Raw genomic sequence first — 6,381 nt, 5'->3', positions numbered from 1 at the left:
CTGAGGATCCTAAGTGCACCAAGATCAAGCAGTTGCTAAGGCACTAGGGTTTTGCCTTTAGGATGATCGGCTTCTCACCCATTCAAATAAGTATGTGTCGGAAGACGAAAAACTAAGAAAGGAGATCATGAGCAAGACTCATCATTCTCCGTATACAGTACATCCTGAAAGTACCAAGATGTACAAGGACGAGAAAAAGGACAGAATTGAAGTTTAGTACCAATTTTCACCCACAGATGGATGGTCAGTCGAAGCAGACTAACGAAATCCTGGAGGACATGTCATGGGCTTCGTGTTGGACTTCAAAGGTAGTTGGATGTAATACCTACCTTTGATCAAGTTTGCTACAGGCGACTATTGGAATGCCGCCTTACGAAGCACTTTATGGACATAAGTGTCAGTTGCCCTTGTACTGGGACAACATCAGTAAGAGGCAGACGTTGGGGCTTAAAATGATTCAAGATACTCGTGACAAAGTGACACAGGATAACTTCATCCTAGAGTCGGCAGAAGAGCTATGCTGATAACAAGAGACGACCTTCGGAATTCGAAGTAGGAGATCGTGTGTTCCTTAAGATATCATCGATGAGGGTAGTGATGCGATTTGGAAAGAAAGTTGAGATTGGCATACAGGGTTGCCTTACCCTAGACTTGGATGGAACACATAATGTTTCTCATCTCTCGGTATTAAGAAAGTACATCGCTAATTTAGACTTAGTGATGGAGTACGAACCTTTGAAGATCTAGGAAGGATTGATGTACACCGAGGAGCCAGTGAGGATCATGGATCAGAAGAAGCAAGTGCTATGCACCAAGAAAATTCCTATCGTTAGGGTACTGTGGCGTAATCATAGTGTCAAGAAAGCATCATAGTGAGAAGTGGAGTAGGACATGCAGAACCGTTATCCACATTTTTTTGATTATGTATGACTCTTTCTTGAGATTGTACTTGGACAGTATACCTATTTCTGTTTTGGTTAAATGGATAGTCAAGTAAGGAAGAGTTTGTTTTCCTCTATAGGGTCATGGCACAGATAACCACCGATTCGGACTATATGTGGAATTACTTGACTTGGGTGTCGAGATTGGCGAGGACTAGTACGGTGTAGGAAACACTAAGTACGATGTCTTTCATGTTTTTACATTGAGGTTCAAGGATTTTATTCGTATGGTTAATTTCTTTTGGATTGTATGCCTATTCGTTATGGTTATGGGTAACCGTTATATTTGGATTATCTAAGAGTAGTCGATTAAGATAAGTTTGCTTCCGACTAGAAAGTATGGCATCATGTCAAAGATACCCACTAGCTCGACTCCATGTGAAGCTACTCGTTTTAGTCGTCAAGTTTGACGATGGTCGATATAGTGTGGGTAACATCAATTGCAACAACCTTGGGGACTTGCAAGTGGATTTGCAACAACTTTTGAGGATGCCGATGTGGATCACCTTTTATTGGATGAAGGAGCTTAGTGATAGAAGAACAGATGGGATAAGATTTTTCCAAGGATGAAGCTGAGCATGAACCTTATAAGACTACAGATGTTAAGGTGATGTTACTGTTCCTTCTTGTGTTTTGGGGCTATGAAATTTCAAGGACGAAATTTTTATAAGGAGGGGAGAATGTAATGACCCAAATAATTAACTAAGCTTAGGTAGCTTAGGTAGCTTAGTTAGGAGGTTAATTTGGGTTTTGGGTCATTGAGGACATCTAGAATAGCTTAGTTAGGAGGTTAATTTGGGTTTTGGGTCACTAAGGACAGTTAGAAGGGCATTTTGAGAATTTTGGACTTTTTGATCGGACGTACGCCCATTAGTATCAAACGTATGCTCTTGTTGTTAGTAAAGGACGTACACTATGGTTGCCTAACGTATGCTCCTGTTTTTAGTGCGGACGTACGCATGGGGACCACCGTACGTACATTGACAATAGTACACCATACGCTGTAAATAGTACACGGACATACGCTCCTATAGTACTGGTCGTACTCTACTTTTTAGTTGATCGCTAGTTAATACCTCGATGTACGCTACAGTCTTTGGACCATTGTGTAAACAGTACTGGATGTCCGTTACTTTTCAGAAGAGTTGGTAGCGCCCTCTGCTATAAATATCCCCTTTTCCCTTACTCTCACATGCCCATTCTCGCCCCCAGGCTCCCAAAAACCCCTGTGTGAGTGCCTTTGTGAGTTTTGTTAGTTCTTGGAGAAGGAGAGGTGATTCTTGGAGGTTTCACTTCAAGGAGGTAATATCCTTAAACCTAGCTCGTTTCTTAGCTATTATCTTGTTTAATTGCTAGCTTAGTTGTTGGTTTTGAGTTTCTAGCTAGGTTATGCTTTAATCTTGGCGGTTTAGTAGTTATCTTGATTTAGCATGTTTTGTATTGCATGGAGGTGTTGTTTTGAGATAGGAGGTCCTAGGACGGTTGAACCAAATGAGGTTTTACCTAAAACTCTCTAAGCAAATGTTCGACCACAAGACAGGACGTACAAGCCTTTTGGGCGGACGTACGGTCACAGACCCGGATGTTCGGTCAAAAGTCTTCTAGGGAACGCCACTTTGGCAAGTCGTCTGATAGCCTTCGTTTTAGTTGGAATTAGAACTGATGATAGGTCTTTTCTCAGTATTCGAAGTTATAGAGCCTTAAGGAAATTTTACGGAGGAACCTTACGACCCAGGTGAGTACAAACTCACATGAATGCTTGTTGTTACTTTTCCGTATTGCACGTCTATTTTATATATATCAAACATGCATATTTTGCAACTCTTATGAAATATATTTTGGAACTACTGTGAACTCTCTTTTGTAAAACCATGTGTTGATTAATAAGATAAGGATGATGCCTATAAAACTATGCATGTAAAAGACTGATAAGACTAATTGCATGGTATGACATGGTACACTGGTATATGCGGGATAACGGCCATGGGCTTACTATACAAGTTAACTTTATGGTCAAATGTGTGTGTGTGTGGGTTTTGGATCCAATGGTTTCATGACCAAGGCGCAACCATTCCCTAAGGGGTGGTCACTACAGGATGGACATCATTATTGGTGTTGTCCACCCAAGGCCGAACTCAGTCGTGCTACTAATGTTATGTATGGTAACTTATAATATTCAGGGCACCGATGTTGTATTGCAGGTCCCTCGGGACAGCACTAACCCTGATGAGAAGGGGTAATATCTCTGGTAGACCATATGGTTGAACTATTACTGTTACTCTATATCATATGCATATACTATATCTATATCACATCCATGATAAACTGTCATCTCATGTTGCATGTGCTTTATAAACATTTGAGTTCACCATATAATGATGGGAACATCATGTGCATTTATGCTCACTAAGTTGTCGGACTTATTGCCAGCTTAGGCAGGTACTTATGGTAACTAGTACTTTTGAGTTATAGTGTAGACCTAGAGCTTTGATATATGCTTGCATATTAAGGTATAATATAGATCCCTTGTAATGATGATGTGTATAGTATGATTTTAGCTACTTTGATGTTTCTTGGTAGACGCTCTGGTTGTAATGATTAATGTTTATAGAATCTTGATGTTTCCGCTGTTTAATATCCTCTGTTTTGAGGAGTAGATGTCCCTGAGTCTTGTTCTGCTAGGGATAAGGTTAAGAGATGAACCGTTGAATTAAGTACAAGTTAATTAATTTCAGGGGCATTACACTTATGTCTTAGGAACATGAAATTTATAACAACTCCAAGTTTGTAAGAGATTGAGTTCAAGACCTTGGTGTGAATTGTCAAGAGTCTCTAGAAGATTATCATTTGGATCGCTTGAAGGATTGAAGAAGCCAACAACGTGTTGTGACTGCACAACGGATCAGTAAAGTGTTGTGATTGCACAACAGGGTAATGTGCTAAGATTGTACAACCAAAGTCTACCAGTGAGGATCAATAAGGATTCAATTAGGTGAAGATTAATAAACATGGGACATGTTGGAGTAGAGACTGCGTGAACATCATGTCATCCTACAACAATGTATGGTAAAGAAATTGGGATTGTAAGTTTACATATGGGTTGTAGCTAGTTCTTCATTATTAGTGGAATTTTGGGTTTGGCTGCCCCGAATAGTTTTTTCCATTGGTGCAAGGGTTTTCCTCTTTTTCAACAAAAATATTTTGTTGTGATTTGTTGATAAATTCTTTTGATATTGTTGGCATGATGAACTAACCCTGCAAGTTTATATCTTATCTCATAAACTGTTGTTGTTGTTGTTATTTATTCCACTACGTGTTGGGGTTGTTATTGGGTATATAGCTACAACTCCAGTTGTTCCGGGATTTCACCAACGACCTCTGGTGAACTATGGTGTTTGATGGCAGTAGACAGCGAAGGATAGTGACTTCTAGCAAAGGTGGAGAATGAACTATGATAGAGAAAGGGCATGCGAGAAGGCGAAGATCAAATTCGAAAATTGATTTACGAAAGTTAAAAAAAAAAAAAAAAAAAAAAAAAAAATGAAAGGAAAAAAGGGGGAAAAAAGAATTTAAGTAACTTAAAAGAGGTTGTCTTGGTCAACCGAAAATATTTGTAGTATGATCAAGATTTTTGGTTGTACTAAACATCATAAAATAGAAAAAACCTTTTCCAAAAAAATGTTTATGCATAAACAAACTGCACCATAAAAATAAATCAAATAAATTTAAAACGTTAAAATTTATGAAATACTAGACGCACTATAATATAATAATGACAATCAAATTATTTCTGACTGACTAGAGACGGTCGCAAGGGGTAGGGTTGTTTAGATCGACTGTGTATCGCTCACCAGCTGCCACCCTCAGTCACCACACCCCCACTAACAACTGGAGTCCGGTAGGCAGTACATTATTCCCCTACTAACGTCAGTTCCATCGGTAGGCAAAACAGAAAACTTGAAGTCCGCTTTTGAACCGACCCAAACCGAAACAGAAAACCTGAATTATTTCCCTACCTATGTCTGAAACTCATATTCTCTCTCAGTCCTTCTTAGGACATCATGAGTGAGTTTTAAACATTTAAAAAAAAAATAAAAAAAAATGATACATAATTGTTATGTCCTAACTTTCATTTACAGCCCTAGCTAACGCTTTCACATCTATTAATTAAAAGCTCAGCAAACAAGGCAAGCGACGCTTCGATCTCTGCTGCGAGTTTACATTTTTTTTAAGAAGAAAAAGGCATGAAATGAAAACAATTTGCAGTGATTGAGTAATTGAGCACTGCACCATGTGTACCCAAAAAGTGGTCCCAATTAAAACGGCTTAGAAAAAAAACAAAAAAAAAAGTGGTCCCAAAAGATTAATTGTCTATCAATTTGTTTTTCGATTATTGTATTCTACTGCAACAACAGAATAAACACCTTCAGCTATATATGAATATTATCAGAGCTAGGATTCACAACAAAATTGAAAATAAGTTTTTGAATGATTCTTAGATGTTATACATTGAAAGTGAATTGCTTTATTTATTTATTTATTTTTTAATCTAATCAAAGCGGGAGAGGGGGAAAATGGGATATAAAAGAACATTTAGTTCTATTTTGATACATGCACGAATGAATTGAAAATTAAAATATGTTAAGAAAAAATTATCATATAGTGTCTTTTCTTTTGCTTATATTTTCTTAACACAGAATGGTTTCTAATTCTATTATGCATACATTGGTTTAAAGTTCAATATTAATATATTTATTATTCAAGCTTTGGCCCCTCACTCATTCTTGTTTTAGCCCTATCGATAGGGGTGCAAAGGCGGTTACGGTTAGCGGTTAGTGGCAATAACCGCTAACCGTAACCGCCTTAGCGGTTAGTAGATTTTACTAACCGCCTAGCGGTTAACGGTTAGCGGTTAACCGCCGGTTAGCGGTTACCGAAATAGATAACCGCCCGCTAACCGCTTTTTTAAAATTGGGCTTTTTTTTTGGGCTTTTTGGACTTTTTTTTTGGGCTTTTTTTTACCCTCTTTTTTTTTTTTTTTTTTTTTTTTGTATTTTTAATATCTTCTTGGGCTCAATTGCTATAAAAAGAGCTCATATTGAAAAATAAAAAATATTTGACCCAAAATTTACATTTACTTATACTTTAAAAAAATTTCCTTAAATATTAAATTATAACGGGTTAATTATTTAAATTCTTATCATATTTACTTATAATATTTTTTCTTTGAATTGAACTTAATATCTAATGGTAAATGGTAATGTTCAAATTCCTAAATCCTAAATTCCTAAAGTATCTAATAATACTTTAATTAAATTGTAGACTTGTAGTTATAAGTAATATATTGTTTAATTCAATTGAATCAATTGTGATTATCATTGTACATGAATCATATGATTAACTTGTAGACTTATGACTTTTGAGTTATGTCATATTATAT

The sequence above is a fragment of the Corylus avellana genome, chromosome 4 (assembly GCF_965113065.1).
Source record: "Corylus avellana chromosome 4, dhCorAvel1.hap1.2, whole genome shotgun sequence".
NCBI classification, from domain to species: Eukaryota; Viridiplantae; Streptophyta; class Magnoliopsida; order Fagales; family Betulaceae; genus Corylus; species Corylus avellana.
Note: the sequence above shows the minus strand (reverse complement) of the source record.